Genomic DNA, 16,984 nt, shown 5'->3' on the forward strand with positions numbered 1-16,984 from the left:
TGAGTCCCTGACTTCCCAACTTCCCTTCAACATTCTATATACTCTCATCACTCCAAATACAAATCCCACCACTGACTACTTCTCTGAGCTCCTGACGCCGGCACCGGAGCATCGAGTATCAACTGCCGACTTCAAATCTGACTAATCCTCGCCCTTTTCTCACACCTCACCATTTTCCATATACATATACACCACATTACCACCCTGTTTATGGAATAAAATCACCGTCGCCAGCGCCGGCAACATATTTCCCCGTCTATAATGACATTTATAGATTCAGAATATCAACTCAAGAGCATTTACGGTATTTATTTTTCGAAATTTCTGGTCGTTTTTTAGAGATCTAATAATTAATAAACGAAATTGAATTTAAAAAAACCATATTAATGGTGTCAAGAGTTGTAGTTATGGTAATGAACTAATGGTGATGATGATGAGCATATAAAATTTGTCGGAAAGAGATATAAAGCGAGAAAAATAAGAACTAGGAAGGAGGTTAAGCAGCGAGGAAGGGTCGTCGGAGTCGGGGAAAGGAAACAATGGCGAAAGAATTGGGTGGAAGGGAAATCGTGTCGTCAGAGGTTACGGGTGGCCTTCTTTAATCGTGGTGTTTGTGAGTTTGTATAGGAGTGGTTGCTGATGTCATGAGCGACATCAGTTGTTGCCGGTGTTGGTGGCGTAACTGTTGTGGTATGATATGGTTAGTGGTGGATACGAAAGGAGTGGGTAGATGTACAGGTATGGCAGTGGATCCGTGGTGGAGACGACGGGTCAGTATGGACATGGGGTGTTTATGTTAGTCGGTGGTGGTGATGGTGGTAGGTGCAGCTGGCCGTGTAATGTGAAATGCAGGTGGTTGGATGGGTTGTGGCCTGGTGGTGGGTTTGGTCGATCATGGTGGAGCGGTGGATACACAAAATACCATCTCGAATACACACAGTATCACTGGTAGATACACAAATCGATTTGTGTATCTAGTAATAATATCATGTGTATCTAGTAATAATACCGTGTGTATCTGAGTTAGAATCGCAAGTAAATAATTGTAACAATGTCCTAATCGGAACATTTAGTCAGAAAATATTGTTGACTTCTAGTATCGTCCACTAGTCACCATCAACTTGTTATAAGTTAAAACTTCATGTACTCGTCTTCTGTATCTTCGTTCTTGCTGAAATTAGAAGTTATACTTGCTTGAACGCGGTTCCCACAGAAAATGTCACACGACCATGAACTTGATTGTTATCAGATTATAAGTTGGCATGTGTTTTCTTAATGGCTACGCATGGCTGAAATAAAACATTTCCTTAGATACACTCATTTACTTTGCTAGATACACTCATTTATATTACCAGATACACACCTTTACATTGCTAGATACACGTCTTTATTTTACTACATACACTCATTTATATTACTAGATACACACCTTTACATTGCTAGATACAAGTCTTTATCTTACTAGATACACTCCTTTATTTTTCTAGATACACTCCTTTACATTGCTAGATACACGTCTTTATCTTACTAGATACACTCCTTTATATTTCTAGATACACTCCTTTATATTCCACCACGAGTCCATGACATATCAAAATTCAAGATACCTATTGGTACCTACTAGTTATTACTGTAACATAAATTGTCTAATGGATCTTCAATCAACAACTCCAAACTAAACATTAGACATCTTAACACTTATAAAAACAATTAGATAACAAAAACAGGAGAAATGGGAGAATTAAGATTTATATATTTGATTAAATACTCGAAAAACAACCGATTACAAAATCAATCAGCTATTGATCCCAAATTCTTTAATTAAACTTCTTAAACAACCTAATCATATTACTTCTACCATTACATACATATACCATAAAACTAAAACAACACTTGATTAAAATAAAACCAACTCATATCAACTACTACTGTAACCTCTTAAGCCTTCTTTGGTCAATTACGCTGGGATAGTGTTACCAGGACTAATGAGAGTAGTGAGAATGAAGTTGAAAATAGTGGTATTCGGTCAATTATGAATTTGAACATAAATGATGAGTTGTTGGTTAGGATTCCTCCGTCTCCTGGTATTCGGTCTTCACCCCACCCGTAGCCTTGGGGATAATGATAAGTCGATCACGACTACATTATTGAACAGGTAATTTCTACACCACAAATCACGCAGAAAAGCAATATGTCTCTGGTCAAGATGCATTGTAGAGATGATGCTCACTTCTGGCTTATCTCTGGATCAGTAAAGATTTCTCCAATTTCTGTATTATCCCACCACCTGACATCCGAAAGAGTACAACCTCTACTTTTAGGCAGGCGTGGTCTTTGAAGGAGCTTTTCTCTGCGAAAAAGGAAGAAATAGAGGTCATTGAGGGTGAAAAGGATGAAAGCAATAAGCACTTGACAAATAAAATGAGCAGGATTTACACATATGCGCCTCGAAACTTCACTATAATGGACAGGGTAACTTTCTTTTATGAGCTGAAATCTTTCCATTTCATGGCTCGACAAAGATTAATTATGCTGATCTAATGAATGTGCATTGATGATGCAGGGTAAGAGAAATTCAGTGAGTGTGGGAAGGAAGAGGTTTGAGAAAGTGTATTTATATAGTCCAGGATCAAGTCAGAAAACATATCCGAAATTACTCGACCTGAACTGACTCGTTTGCTATTTATAATAGACAACCAGATCGAAAATGAAACTAAAGATTTATGCAGACAACCAATTTGAGTACACATTTCGGAATCCTCACTAGGTGACCACAGACAAAGGCAAGAGACAACAAGAGCTAATAATAATCAATATTTTTTAGGAATCTTTATCAAAATGACAGAAGCATAACATAACATAACAATAATAATACTGAAAAATAAGATAACAATATTACTATATCAGCATGTAGAGATGATGCTCACTTAGCTTATCTCTGGAGCAAAGCATGAAAAACTGGCAGCCCTCAACCAATTCATTTACTCCGCTTCCGCCTCAATTGAACATTGATAGCAGCACCTTAAGGAATTCAGCATGGCAAATCATGAAAAAAAACAAGGAATTCAGAATGGCAAAATAAGACAAACAGAAATTACAAAGCAATATTAGGTTAAACAAACAAGCCCTTAGAAAGATTCAATAAGTTAAATCACAATTCACATTCAACTCCACCCTATTTATATGTTTCTATTCACAAGCGAATATTTAATTTCAATTACTTTGTTTAACCTCAAATCGTTATCAACATGTAGACGGAAGTAGCCTAGTTTCATAGGCAAATCATGAAAAAAAACAAGGAATTCAGAATGGCAAAATAAGACAAACAGAAATTACAAAGCAGTATTAGGTTTTGATAGCCGCACCTTCGAGGGCCAAACATGTTGCAGTAGCCACAACTGCCTATCAATTCGAAAAAAAGAGACGTAATGAATGCAAAACACGAGTACCATGCCACAAAGTATCAGTATAGTTAAACTTAAGGTGATTTTCTCATCAAGAAGACTTGGAACTATTAAGATTTCACTCAAGGGGAAACACCGAGAGCTGACACAAATTTGAATGAAATTCAAGGGAAACACACAAACACCGAAGAATCGAGTCTTTTTAAAGTACAATAGGCTTGATTATATTATTGATTGTACTAGAAGCACTGCACCAGCAATGCAGAACAAGCTCGATGCTAGTGAAAATTCCACATTCACATTGATAAAGCATCCTTAATTCTTATTCAATAATAACACAAATACGGAAATCAGATTATAAGGACAACAAGTTAGCTATATACACTCCATTAAGTTAATAGATTCAACCCTTTAGCTTACTAGATACACTCTAAGTTACTAAATACATTTCTTCAAATTACATTTCTCCGATTTGGGGAGACTAAACTTCAGTTATAACCCCATTTGTTTATTAATCAGCCGAATCCTAAGATTTGGTTTAATCACAACAAACACGAAGAATAAATATACTCCCTCCGTCTCATTCATCTATTTACCTTAGATTAAAATACCCGTCACAATGAATCTAAACGGTGACCAAATGAAAGAGTAATAATTAAGGTATAAGAAATGAGTACCATTTAGAAGCCTTAAATCCTTTGTTAAGGAAAGCATCATCGACATGATGAGCCAAAATTAAACAATCACACCTAAAACTATAATATATTCATCAGAAACCCGGATTGATAAGGAATTAAAAGAACATAAAGTGAATCACCTGCTATTAAGTTCTGTTGTTTGATTGTAATAATTGGAGAGTTTAGGAATCTCGCGGTCAGCCTCGGAAGTGTCGTTTGTTAAGCTTGTAATAGGAAACAACTCAGTCTCTGGTAGTGACAGACTTCCGGTGGTCCCGGTGGTCGTCAGTGGCAAGATAGGCGTTGGGGTGTTAATTATGAAGATGAGAGGGACGTGCATCGGTTGTTAAGCTAAGTCGGGTTCGTCGGAGTGATGATCGGGTCAGGCGCGTCGGCGAACTGGGTTCTCCGGCATAGGTGAGGCCGACCCTTGGTGGTGGTGGAAAGGACGAGATACCGAGGAGGTGGGTTGGGTTTGTTAGGGTTGGGTCACTGGGTGTGTTATGCGAGGAGTTGGAGATTTAATTTAGACCACTGATTACTTGATAGTCACTATAACGTTTGGTAGCATTAGTTCGCACAGTTCGTACCATACTTTAGTTCGCACGTGACCCCGACCCTATATATATATATATATATATATATATATATATAGTAAAGTTCTTATAAGTCCTTCATATGTTTTGAGTCCATAAGTCCCTCCCATAACCCTTAGATCATGCTTGGTGGGTGCTTGAGATTGAAAGTAAGAAACACACTTAACACTAATTAATTCACTTCTCTCTCTAGTTTTAATAATACATTTATTAATTCATTATCATACACAATTAACACCACCTTTTGTCTTATACTTCAAAGTTTATGAAAATTTTGTTAACACTTTTTCTATTTGAGTTTTTTTCGTTTTTTTAGACAAGTTTTTGACATTTTATGATTTTACGAGTGTAATTCTAACAGAAAAAACGTAAATTTAATCTACGAAGCGGTTTTGACGGATATTATTTTGAAATTTGTAATTTTAAGGAATGTTTACGAGAATTTTGCGTTTTACGAGTTTAACTTCAGTCTTTTTTGAGTGATTTTGACCAATAATATTTTAAATTTTAGTAATTTTATCACAACTTATTGTTATTTTAGCATTTTACGAGTGTTATTTTAACGACAAAAAGTGTTATTTTAGTCCAGAAAAGTGTAATTTCAGTCAAATGAGAGTGTTATTTTAGTCCAGGAAAGTGTTATTTTAGTCCAGGAAAGTGTAATTTTAGTCCAATGAGATTGTTATTTCAGTCCAGCAAAGTGTTATTTTAGTCCAGGAAAGTGTAATTTTAGTCCACTAAGAATGTAATTTCGGTCCATTGAGAGTGTAACATTAGGTCAATGAGAATATAACCAAGTCCATTGAGATAAATAAGTGTAATTCTAATGGATATAAGTGTATTTCTAGCAGAAAAACTGTAATTCAAGCAGAAAAAAGTGTAATTTTAGCAGATAAAAGTGTAATTCTAGCAGAAAAAAGTGTAATTCCAAGGATAAAAAGTGTAATTTTAGCAGAAGAAGTGTAATTCTAACAGAAAAAAGTGTAATTTTAACCGAAAAAAGTGTAATTTTAACACGAAAAATAGTAATTCTAGCAGAAAAAGTGTAATTCAAATAGAAAAAGTGTAATTCTAGTACATTTAGTGTCGTTCACATTGCAAATTGTAATTCCAAAGGTACAAAGTGTAATTTTAAGAAAATTGTAATTTTAACTTTAATAGAGAAAAAAGTAATTCTAATAGAGAAAATTGTAATTTTAACTTTACTAGAAGATTTAAATTCACAAATTATACGAGATTAATTTCTAAGATCTAAGATATAATTAAAAAGTTGTCGTAAAAAAAAAATTACAAATATCATTATTTTCAGATCTAAAAAGGAAGTAAAAAAATAGAATGGAAAGTGGTATGGTGCTTATTATTGTAGATCTATTATTGAAGAACTCAATAGTCACACACACCATAGTGAGAAAATGAAGCTAACACACAAACAAAAAATAGAAAGAAAAACACTAACAAACAAGACGAATATATAACAAGAGATTTGACACACAAAAAATCAACAAATTATGGAGATCAAATATTCAAATCAAAAATCTACCTCAAAATATTACCACCATATCTATTTAGTAATAGAAACAAAAAAGTAAAAAACTAGATTTAAAAAAAATCTAAGAAAAACTCTAAAAAGAAAACCAACAACAAAATCAAAAAAAAAAGTACAGAACAGAACAGATCTGATAACAATAACAATAAACGAAAAGATTTGATAACTATAAAAAAAAAGTGACAACTAACCAGATCTGGAATAAGTAAAACACAATTTTATTTTATTTTTTTTAAAAAAGTACAAAACTGGAAAAGGAGAAGAAGAATAAAAAAAAAAAAAAAAAAAAAAAAAGATCTGGAAAACGGCGGAAGGGAAGGGGAAGGGGAAGGAGGAGCATGGTTAGGCGGCGGCGGCGTGAGGGTTGTGGTGGTGCGGCATGAAGGAGGAGCATGGTTAGGCGGTTGTTAGTGGTGTTGTTGGCAATGAGCGGCTGGGGTCGTGTGTTGTCGATCATGGTGGTGCTGGTGGTTATATGCGGTTGGGTCATGTGTTATCGATCGGCGTGAAGGAGGAGCATGGTGGACGGTGGTTAGGCAAGGGAGGAGGCAGGGGAGGAGAGGATGTAGTAGTTGTGTTTACGGTGGTGGGTATATATATATATATGCGAGTGGGGGGGCGAGGTGTGGGTGGGTGGAGACGCCACCACCACACCGCCGCGCTCCCTCCCTCCTCTCTTCCACCCTCCGTCCTTCTTGCCTCCCCAACAACCACCACACCCACAACCTCCTTCACCCCCTCCGGGTTGTGGGGTCGTGTGTTGTGGTGACAGGTGTGTTAGGGTGGTGGTGGTGTTGATGTCGGGTGTATTGTTAGGGTGGTGGTGGCGGCAGTGGGTGGTAGTGGCAGTGGGTGGTGGGAGGATTTCTTGAGTGATTTATTTTGGATTTTTTGGGTGAATTAATTGGGGGAATTATTTGAGATATTTGAATTAATTGGGTTTTAGAGAGATAGGGGTTTCTATTAAAATTATACCAAAAAATTGTGAGAGATGAGTGAGAAGTTAGTGGAAGAAAAAATGTTATATAGTAAATTAGTGTTAGATTAAGGTGGATTAGAAAAGTAGAGAGGGAAAGGGTTTAATTAGGCCATAATCCCTCTTTTTTTGCTTCAATCTCTCAACCCTCCAACCTTCCCATCCAATGGTCCTAAAGAGGATTTATGGACTCACAAAATAACACTTTTTTGTCGTTAAAATAACACTCGAAAAATGCTAAAGGAGGACTTAGTTGATCCTAATACTAATTAATCCATTAGTGAATGTATAATTAAAGCTATATATTAATTATATATATTAGTGTTAAGTATATTTTTTGCTTTCAATCTCAACCATCCTTATATATCTATGTATATTAGGGACTAAAATATATACTATTATTTATATATATATATATATATATATATATATATATATATATATATATATATATATATATATATATGGAGGTGTGAGTTTGTTGAAGTCGAGTTTAGAACTCGAGTCAACACAAGTTTATTATTCAATTGTGCGATGATTGAATACTGAAATTTTATATCTTTTTCTAATATGATTGAATAAGATTTAATTTAATAATTAAACGTTAATTTCGTTAAATTAACGAGGTTTTGTATTTTTAGTGGTAGAGATTATTTGTTGATTATATTTACAAAGTGTTGTAAATTAATTTAATTGGACATTATAGGACCCATTATATATTAATATAATGACATAATTATCACTTAAGAGTTAAGTGTATATTAATTATTAGTTTATATTATATAATTGTTATATGATCAAACTAATACTTATTTATATAAGATAAAAAAGTATATGATTCTTATATTTGTGTGACAAACATTACAAAATCAAAATGGTCTTTTTTATAGACATGTTGGGCGAAATATATGTGTTGTTGGAAAACATTTTTATTTTGCATTTTCTTTTATAATCAACTTGCATGCAATCATCATACTAGTTGCATGCTTATGAGAATGACCTACCCTAATGTAATCATACCTATGTTTGCATGCAAAATAAAATAAGCAAAAATAATTGCCCACTAGTGGAAGGTGGGTGCCGGTTTTGGGAGCTTTTTAAGAGCAATTTTCTTGCTCATTTTCCTTATTCTTATCTTATTCAAACATCTCTCTAAAATACACACAACAACTATATTATTCTTTAATTACCAAGGTAGTAATAAAAATAATATTAAGGGTTTAATTCCTTAATAATATCTAGTTAATATTATTAAGGAATATTTGGGTCTAATCTTGGGTGCAATCAAAAAGAGCAACTTATACACTTGAGGTTGGATGATCATCCTTATATTCATAGCTCAAGAACAAGGTTGGAAGGAGTCCTTCATTGTGCCCATATTTCCATCTATTTCAGTGTAAGGAAAACATTGTTTTCTCTCTTTATTTCTTGTTATTTTATTTGCATGCAACTAGATTCTTATCATCTGTTTTAACAAGTAACTTAGATCTATATTATAAGAGTCTAATAAGTGGGTTAAAGAACCTAACAAGTGATATCAGAGCCTTGTTTGTTGCATGCAAACAGTTTTATTGGTTTTTACGAATTATTAGATGATTAAAATAAAAACGGGAAAATTTGTGTAAGTATGAGATATACACAAAATTTTGATGCATGTATTCATTCTGGACCTAAAATGTTTTAGGTCCATTTTAGATGGTTTATAGAAGATTATTGCTCATTTTTATGACTTTCAGTATAATAATAACATTTTAATGAGTAAAATGATGGTTTATTAACTACAGATAGTTAAACTTTGAATCTGACCATGAAATTTCAATATAATCACACATGCATATTTTACTTATTGTATGTGAAACTTGAGATTAATTTGATTAATTTTTCATGATTTATGATTTTAATGGTTAAAATTGGATTAAATCGAGATTATATAAGCAAAAATAGCTAAATTAATTTCTATGGCATGAGAAAATTATTTCAGGATGAATTTATGTCCTAAATATCAGATTTAAAGTGGGAAAATTGATTAGATTAATTTTCTTTGATTTAGGTATTTTATTTGATAAAACCGATAAATCGCAACTATATTTTTCTCTAAATTAATTAGAATTTTCTTTAACCCATATTTTTGACATTATGAAGGTCATGGTAATATTCCAGAATATTTAAAATTTAAATTTAACTTTTTTAGATTATTGCAACAAAATTTGGATTTATTTCATAAAAGTTATGGAAAAAGGGTTCAATATGAGCTATAATGTATAAGCAAGTTGGAATATTGTCAATTTTTTAGTGAAAACTAATTTTTGAGTCCTAAAACAGTTAGAATAATTAACTTGGGCTTAAATTTAATTTAAGAATTAATTAGTGATTTGTAATAAGTTAAATATCACGTATTTCCATAAAAACCGAGCTATATACGATATAATCTAGTAAGGCGATTTGGCACATTCATTTTGCATGTTTGAATACATATATTTTGTTGTATATTTTAGGGATGAATGTCATTTAAATTTATGTAATTTTTTGGATGATGTAATTTGTCTTAGTATGACTTTAGTTTTTAGTCGGTATTTACCCGTAATGTAAAGGAATATCGATTTGGTTGTAATTTTACTGTGATATCGCATCACCGTTTTGTAATATAATAGATTTAACTTTTATTAAAAATAAATAATAGGAATAGCTATGTATTTTATTATTATTTTGTTATCCCGACGTTTCCTAAAGACGGTGCCATTCGGAAAGGAGTCCTGATCAAGACGGTGTATCCGTGGGAGGCGAGCCACATAAAGTTCAAGGGATCAAAGGAGTTGGTTTCCGAATTTGTAATAGATTATTAGTTTTTGTTTTTTTAGGAAGGCCATACTAGGAAATTGCTTTTCTTTACATGTTCTACTTTATATGTTTGCATGCATGCCAAATCGACATTGTTGGAGTATGTGTCCTCAACAATAATGCGATCATCTGTTTAAATCTCAAATTAAGAATACATAAGGGATGATTCATTTATATAGTCAACTGATCAACATTAATCAGTAATGATTGGCTAACTAGAGTTTGACATTACTGTCGTTTGATGGTGGTGATCAGTTGATCCCTTAAAGTCACACTACTACAATTTTAGGCTAAGAGGACGCCCCTTAGAGTACGGTTGCGGACGAAACCGTCTTATTTCGGTCAAAAATTTTGGCGCCATTACTAATCACATCAATAAGACGGTTAATTGAGATACCCGTCCTCGTTCTAAAAGTAACAAGGACGGTTGGTCAATAAAATCGTCCTCTTATTAATAAACAAGACGGTTCCTTACTCCAACCGTCTTCTTTTGTTTTCATATGATGATACAAATTCCTTTTGTTAATTATTTCCCCTCTTATTCACTCTTCATTTCACCAGGCCACCGTCAAACACACAATAAACTCGCTCGATCGTTATACACATACCCTAGCATCATACGCTACCACGATCACCGCCCCTGTTACCACCGTCAGATCCTACCACCAGCGCGCCTCACAAACCACCACCACCACCACATGCTCCTTCATCATCGCCCTAACCCAACACCACCGATCGTCCTAACTTAAGTGTGTCAAAATACAAGGTAATTTCAATTTTACTCATTATTTCGTTTCACTTTTAATTTGCTTGCAATATTGCCGTCATATTTTGTGTAAAATGAGTATTTTATGCCGCAATTTATACCTAATTTGTACCTTTCTTTCGAGTGATTATCGTCGTGCGTAAGATGGTTGTTCTGATTTTAGTGGGTATACTTTCATCTTGAAGACTAAATAGATATGAATGATTAGTATTTTGTTAATTCATATAATACCTGCTTCAGATGTTCACCGAGGTACTGATTATTCGTTTATTTAACTTGTTTTTGATGCTCCGTCTTTTCGTACATATTGTTAACCCCTTAATCTGCTCCTCCTTATGTGTGTAATTGTTGATCTTGCTGAATTTATCAAGCTTTCTTACTGCATGCTCTTTCTCATGACCGTTTTATAGTTAGGTTATTATGAGACCGACCCTTATAATGGACAATTGTTAGATTATTTCAATATTTTATCTAACGAGTTAGTGATTAGATTGGTGGGTTCTTGGTTACATGGATTATCTGTCGCCAAAATAGTATGATATATTATTAACGATTTTACACCAGAGGATGGCTTTGTTGGTAAAAAGGAAAATTAACCGGAAGTTGTGAGTCGAGACAACAAAGGATGGCTCCGGGAATAATTCTCCTAATACAGCCCCCATCAATACTTAGGATTGTTATAAGCTTGCAATAATTAGGAGGGTCAAAGCGTTCTGTTGGTAAGAGTATTAGCCATCTCTTGAGTTAGAATACTTAATTTTGTTGGAAACCTTATTCATAAACAAGTTAATGTGCTCTTAGCTAAGGCTTAATTAGATGAACATGCATTATTATATTAATTGGTAGTTTGGATAAGACTCGGAAGTTACACAATTCTAATATTGGTATAAGACAATAATTATGAGTTTACTAGTTTAGAACTTTGCATAGGTAGGAGTTTGATGTACAACATCATAAATTAATTAAATGCAGTACATGGAAAATAAGTACTCAAGAAAGAACCCAAATGAATAATATAATCATCATTTTAAATAATTATTTGAGCTGAGGAAGAGGATGTACTCTATTATGGGTGCAATGGAAAATTTATACTATTATGGGTGCAATAAAAAATTAATACTTCCTCTATTAAGCTTACGCAGTTACTATCCAGTCTTAAATAATTTGATTCCTAATGTGCTAAAAATAAGTAGTTCAATCAAAAGTTGTAGTTTAAAATGCAAAAATCAAAAGAAATTGCAACATATATGCCTCTATCCTTTCTACTCCTCTTTAGTTTCCAAATCAATTTTGCTAGTGTTTAGGAAACTTGGTCATTATTTTCTCACAAATCCAAATTACGAATTACCAAGTTCAGAGCAATTAGATGTCAATTTCCTTAATCTTCACTGTCTGACCGTTCCCTCTGTATATTGCTTCTTTGCATTCAAAGTTTGTGAAATTATCATTCTTTAGTACAAAACATCCATTACACGCTGTACTAATCTCCAAACTGTAAAATCTCGAGCTTCACGCCATGCCGGATAGATCGTCAAGTCGCCAACAGTCCATAACTTGTCATTTTCTAATTTGGGTTTGCTATTTATGAGTTTGAACCTGGATTAAAGCTACTACCTTTTTCACACTATTATCTCATTTTTGGTTTGTTATTCTTATTTCTTATATTTCAAAACAACATATTGTATTGAATAGCCAAATTCCGAGAAAAAAGGGATGTTATTTACTTTAGATCTATGATATTAGTGTACACCATTATACTGACATCTGCTACAACAATTTTTTTTCTATAGTTAAACAAATGTGGCAGCAACACACTCGAAGATGAATGGAATTCATTTGTGGCCTCTCATACTACTGTTGCATTTAAGGTAACTTTGAAGTGTTTTAAATGCTTAAATTACTATATAACGATTATACACCTCTATAACTCTTGTTAAAATTATACACTTTTTGCCACATCTAGCTTAAATGTAAACGATGCTTTAACTCACTATAATCCCAACTTTCTTACCCTCTTCCCTGGTTGTACTTGGTCACTTTGTTTACCTGCCTGTTAATGCCAGTCATCTTCTACATAATCTATTTATTCCTCCTTAGTCCTTTCCCTTCTTTGGATTTTCTGGCTTCTTGTTTATTGTTCTTTCTTCCCGTATCTCGCTTTCCTAATTATCATCTTTGGATTTGGTTGCCATTAATGATAAAGGGCATTTATTTATTTGAGAAAAGAGATGAAGAGACGAGTTCACAAGTTTAATTAATGGCAAGATTCGGCAGGAACTTCAGTTCAATTAAGTGCGATTTGTGTTATTCATCTGGATAGTATTCAATTATGTGCGGTTTGTCTTTTTATTCGTCTGGATAGTGAAACTTGGATATGCGGTGCTAAATTTGTGGGATTTAATTTTATGTTTTCTGGGTTTAATTTGTACCTAAACATCTAAATTAGAAGGATTCTTGTCATTTTTAGCTGAACTTGATGCTTCTTGCTCTTCTTTAGGTCTGTCCATATTAGAATATATATATGACCAAAAAACCCAAAAAAAAAAACACAAGGAGCTTATTATACCACTGTCAAATTCCTTCATTTTGGTGCTGTGATTCAAAATTTTTGATTAAGTTCATTATCATTGATGATTCCTTGTGTTTTAGGTATAACCCACATCAAATTTAAGGTTAATTTCTAGATTTAGAGGTTTTGAGCAATAAAATTACTGAGCAATCAAAGGTGTCCAAACTGCTGAACAAAATCAGTTAGTAGGAATGGCAAAAATCGATGATTTCTCTAATGTTTAGAGGTTGTAATAACATGGTTTTATGCTGTCCGGAGTTTTTTGTGATGTAAGTTATTGTTTTTTTGGCTACAAATTGATGATTATACAATTTAAAATGATCTTTTGGGATGAAAAATAGGCAATTAGTGAGAAAAATAAGAACAATGTGGCTCAAAGGAAAGCAAAATACCATGGTTCTCGAGGAGGATATTAGGTAATTGTGAAAAAAGTTGTAAGTTACTCCATATCTTTTAATTGTTTAATAAAGTTTCTGAATTCAAACTTATTTGATATTTTAGCCAACTTAAGTTAAATGTTTTTTTTTTTAGAAAGCTGACTTTGCCGCAAAGGGATGCCCATTGGAGAAAGTTGATCGATATGTAACTTAGTTAAGGGCTCACAAGTCAAAGAATGGAGATAAGGACCGATTATGTTAAGAAAGTGGAATTGAAAATTGTAAGTTAGTATAACATTTGAAATGTTGAAACTAATATATGTATAGATAACTTTGTACATAACCATTTTATTTTACTTTATATGAATCGGTGTAGGAAGCAATAAACAAAGACGTGAAGGCAGGTGTATTTATTCCCAAGGGACGAGAAGATATACTCGCTAAGGCCCTTAGCAAGGCCGAACATCCTGGTCGTGTTCAAGGAGTTCCCAGAGCCTCGAAATTTTTGAAGGATACAATTAATATGTAAATCCAGCCTGTATATGATGCAAGAATTGCAATTATTTCATAGATTTACATTTATTTTAGTAAAATAAATATAATTAAGCCAAGTCTATAACATATATCTAACACAAGACAATTACGAAGACAACCTCTATGGATCCACTTTTCGGGTGTCACCCGCAAAAACAACTTGAATGGAAAATAATAAAGGTACCTCTTTAACTAATAATACTTTTATCTCCTAAATTATAATAGTCTATGTTTTATTGTTGTGGGCTTATGTATATACGTTGTAGTTGACATCATTTCGATTTTAGTGTCCTACGTAGCCCTTTGGGACCATCTTATGTGGATACTATGTTTTATTGTTGTGGGTAGTGACCGCTTATAGAGTTCTGGAAATTCATAAAGCCTGGTCGTGGCAAGAGCTACTATAGTATTCTTATGAGTCAATTGTTTTGACTAGAGACTATTCACCCAAGTTAGCACAAGTTTCTGATTGGCTTTGATTTATACTCTACGACTGTCGCAACTGAAGTTAAATGAGTATATTTTGGGTCATGATGAATTATGGCTATACGAAGAGAATAGTGCGATAGGAATTGTCCACCCCCTTGTCAGGGTTGTTTGAAAGCTCAGGGCCACTCGAGGAGTAGTGAACTAAAAATGCGTGGTCACGCTCGGAAGGTATATAAGGTAGAAAATTCCGGTCAGACAAATACTCTCCAGATCGAGGAAACCACTCAAGATATGATCAAATGCAAGTATGACCTGCAACACACCTTGTATTGAGTGGGAGATTGCAATAGGACAAGAGAATTGGTGATGCACACTTGTCTCGGACAAGTGCGAGATTGTTGGAGTATGTGTCCTCAACAATAGTGTGATCACATGTTTAAATCTCAAATTAAGAATACGTAAAGGATGATTCATTTATATAGTCAACTAATCAACATTAATCAGTAATGACTGGCTAACTAGAGTTTGACATTACTGTCGTTTGACGGTGGTGATCAGTTGATCCCATAAGGTCACACCTATAGGCCAATTCCCTTAATAGATAAGTTGATTAATTGTATATCGATACAAGTTAATCAATTCCTTAAATGTGAACAATTCATTTGTGAGTAAGAATATTTATATCTTATTGTAATTTGATTAAATAAGATTTATTTTAGTAATTAAAAGTTTTTATTACTAAAAATTCGTTATTGTTTGCGAGACAATTAAATTACAAATGATTGATTAATTATAAGCTTTATTTCATGGGAATAATCCAAACTAAATCTCTCCTTCTCATATTAATCCATACTAACGTTTAACTGAGAAAAATCCGAACTTTTGCCTCATTTATCTTTTAATGAACCGGTGGAAGGGAGACCTATACAACCGGTTCCCTTGACTTATAAACCTGAAATCAGTCCTCTCCTCACCCTAAACAAAACCAAATCCCCTTTTCCTCCATAATCAAACTAAAAAACAGAACCTCAAAATATTTCCCACTTCGATCTCACATCTTCATCAAGAATTCACAAGTCTTTCTGAATTTATTCAATTCGTATCCATGGCAACATCTTCCTCGAGGTACTAATCATCATCATCAACAAACATACATCATCATCATCATTTATTAACCTTGGAGCTGCTAAACGGGCTTACACGGGATCAAGGAATCTGGCTCTATTGATATCAATGGCAGTACTGAATCCGAACAGTGAAGGTGAGTGTGTATTCATCAGTATACCCGTGTTTGTAGGAGCACATGCCAAGCTTGAATTTCTCCTCAGATGGTCTTTAAAATGTGTATGGCAGATTCCACGTCAATAAGGACATATGAGAACAATGGTGGACGGCTTTTGTTTCCCTTTGAAGATCTGAAACAAGTATAAGTACCACTATTGATGTGTTTTTCTGGGTTTTCAATGGTCCTAAATTGTTTAGTTAGGATTTTCTGGGTTTTCATTAGCTTTTTTTGCTTTGTTTTTTGTTTTATCTAAAATTTGAGATGATAGTGTTTGATTTATGATTGGATTGGTTTGTGTTGGGTAATTAGGTTTTTTTTTTCTGGATTTTTGATAAACTTTAGGTTTGGTTCTTAATTTGTTGAAAGTGATACATGGAGGGAGCAGACAATAAAAAAATGGGACCCACGATTTTATGACCTGATAGCTTACCTGCTGTAGTAGGTAAAAAATTGACTCGGTTCATTAAAAGATAAATGAAGTAATAGTTCAGATTTTTCTCAGTTAAACGTTAGTATGGATTAATATGAGAAGAAGAGGTACAATTTGGATTATTCCCATGAAATAACCCTAATTATAATTGCAAAATATTGTAAATTATAATTACATGACCCATTTTATTTATGTGATCAAGAATTACTAGACAATTTGTTATATGTAATTTAATTAATATATAATGATATTTATTTGATAAATATGCATTAAATTAATTAATAAAATGTTTCATACTACATGTAACATATTGTGTGACAAGTGACAAATTGACAAAATAAAATGGAAATCCATTTTATCCAAGTCACCGAAAAAATGAAGGGATTATAGGTTAGTGGATGTTTTATTTAATTGATTAATAAAACACAATCAAAACCTATTTTGAAGTAGCCTTGCATCTATAATTATTGTGAAGAACAAAATTAAAAGTGAGAAGGCCATGCATTAGCCTTCCACCACCCTACAACTAGCTGCCCCCTCCTCATATAGAGAATTTG

General features: G+C 33.5%; 1 long non-coding RNA gene across 1 annotated transcript; it reads right to left on the reverse strand.

Annotated features, from left to right (window-relative positions):
• Positions 1 to 1,735: 1,735 nt before the first annotated feature.
• On the reverse strand, positions 1,736 to 4,679 carry LOC141607093 (uncharacterized). Its single transcript, XR_012526889.1, has 3 exons — positions 4,222 to 4,679; positions 2,928 to 3,021; positions 1,736 to 2,350 (listed from the first exon to the last, which is right to left on the reverse strand). It is a non-coding gene; the product is annotated as an uncharacterized LOC141607093 (long non-coding RNA).
• Between the last annotated feature and the right edge of the window lie 12,305 nt (positions 4,680 to 16,984).

The sequence above is a fragment of the Silene latifolia genome, chromosome 1 (genome assembly GCF_048544455.1).
Source record: "Silene latifolia isolate original U9 population chromosome 1, ASM4854445v1, whole genome shotgun sequence".
NCBI lineage: Eukaryota > Viridiplantae > Streptophyta > Magnoliopsida > Caryophyllales > Caryophyllaceae > Silene > Silene latifolia.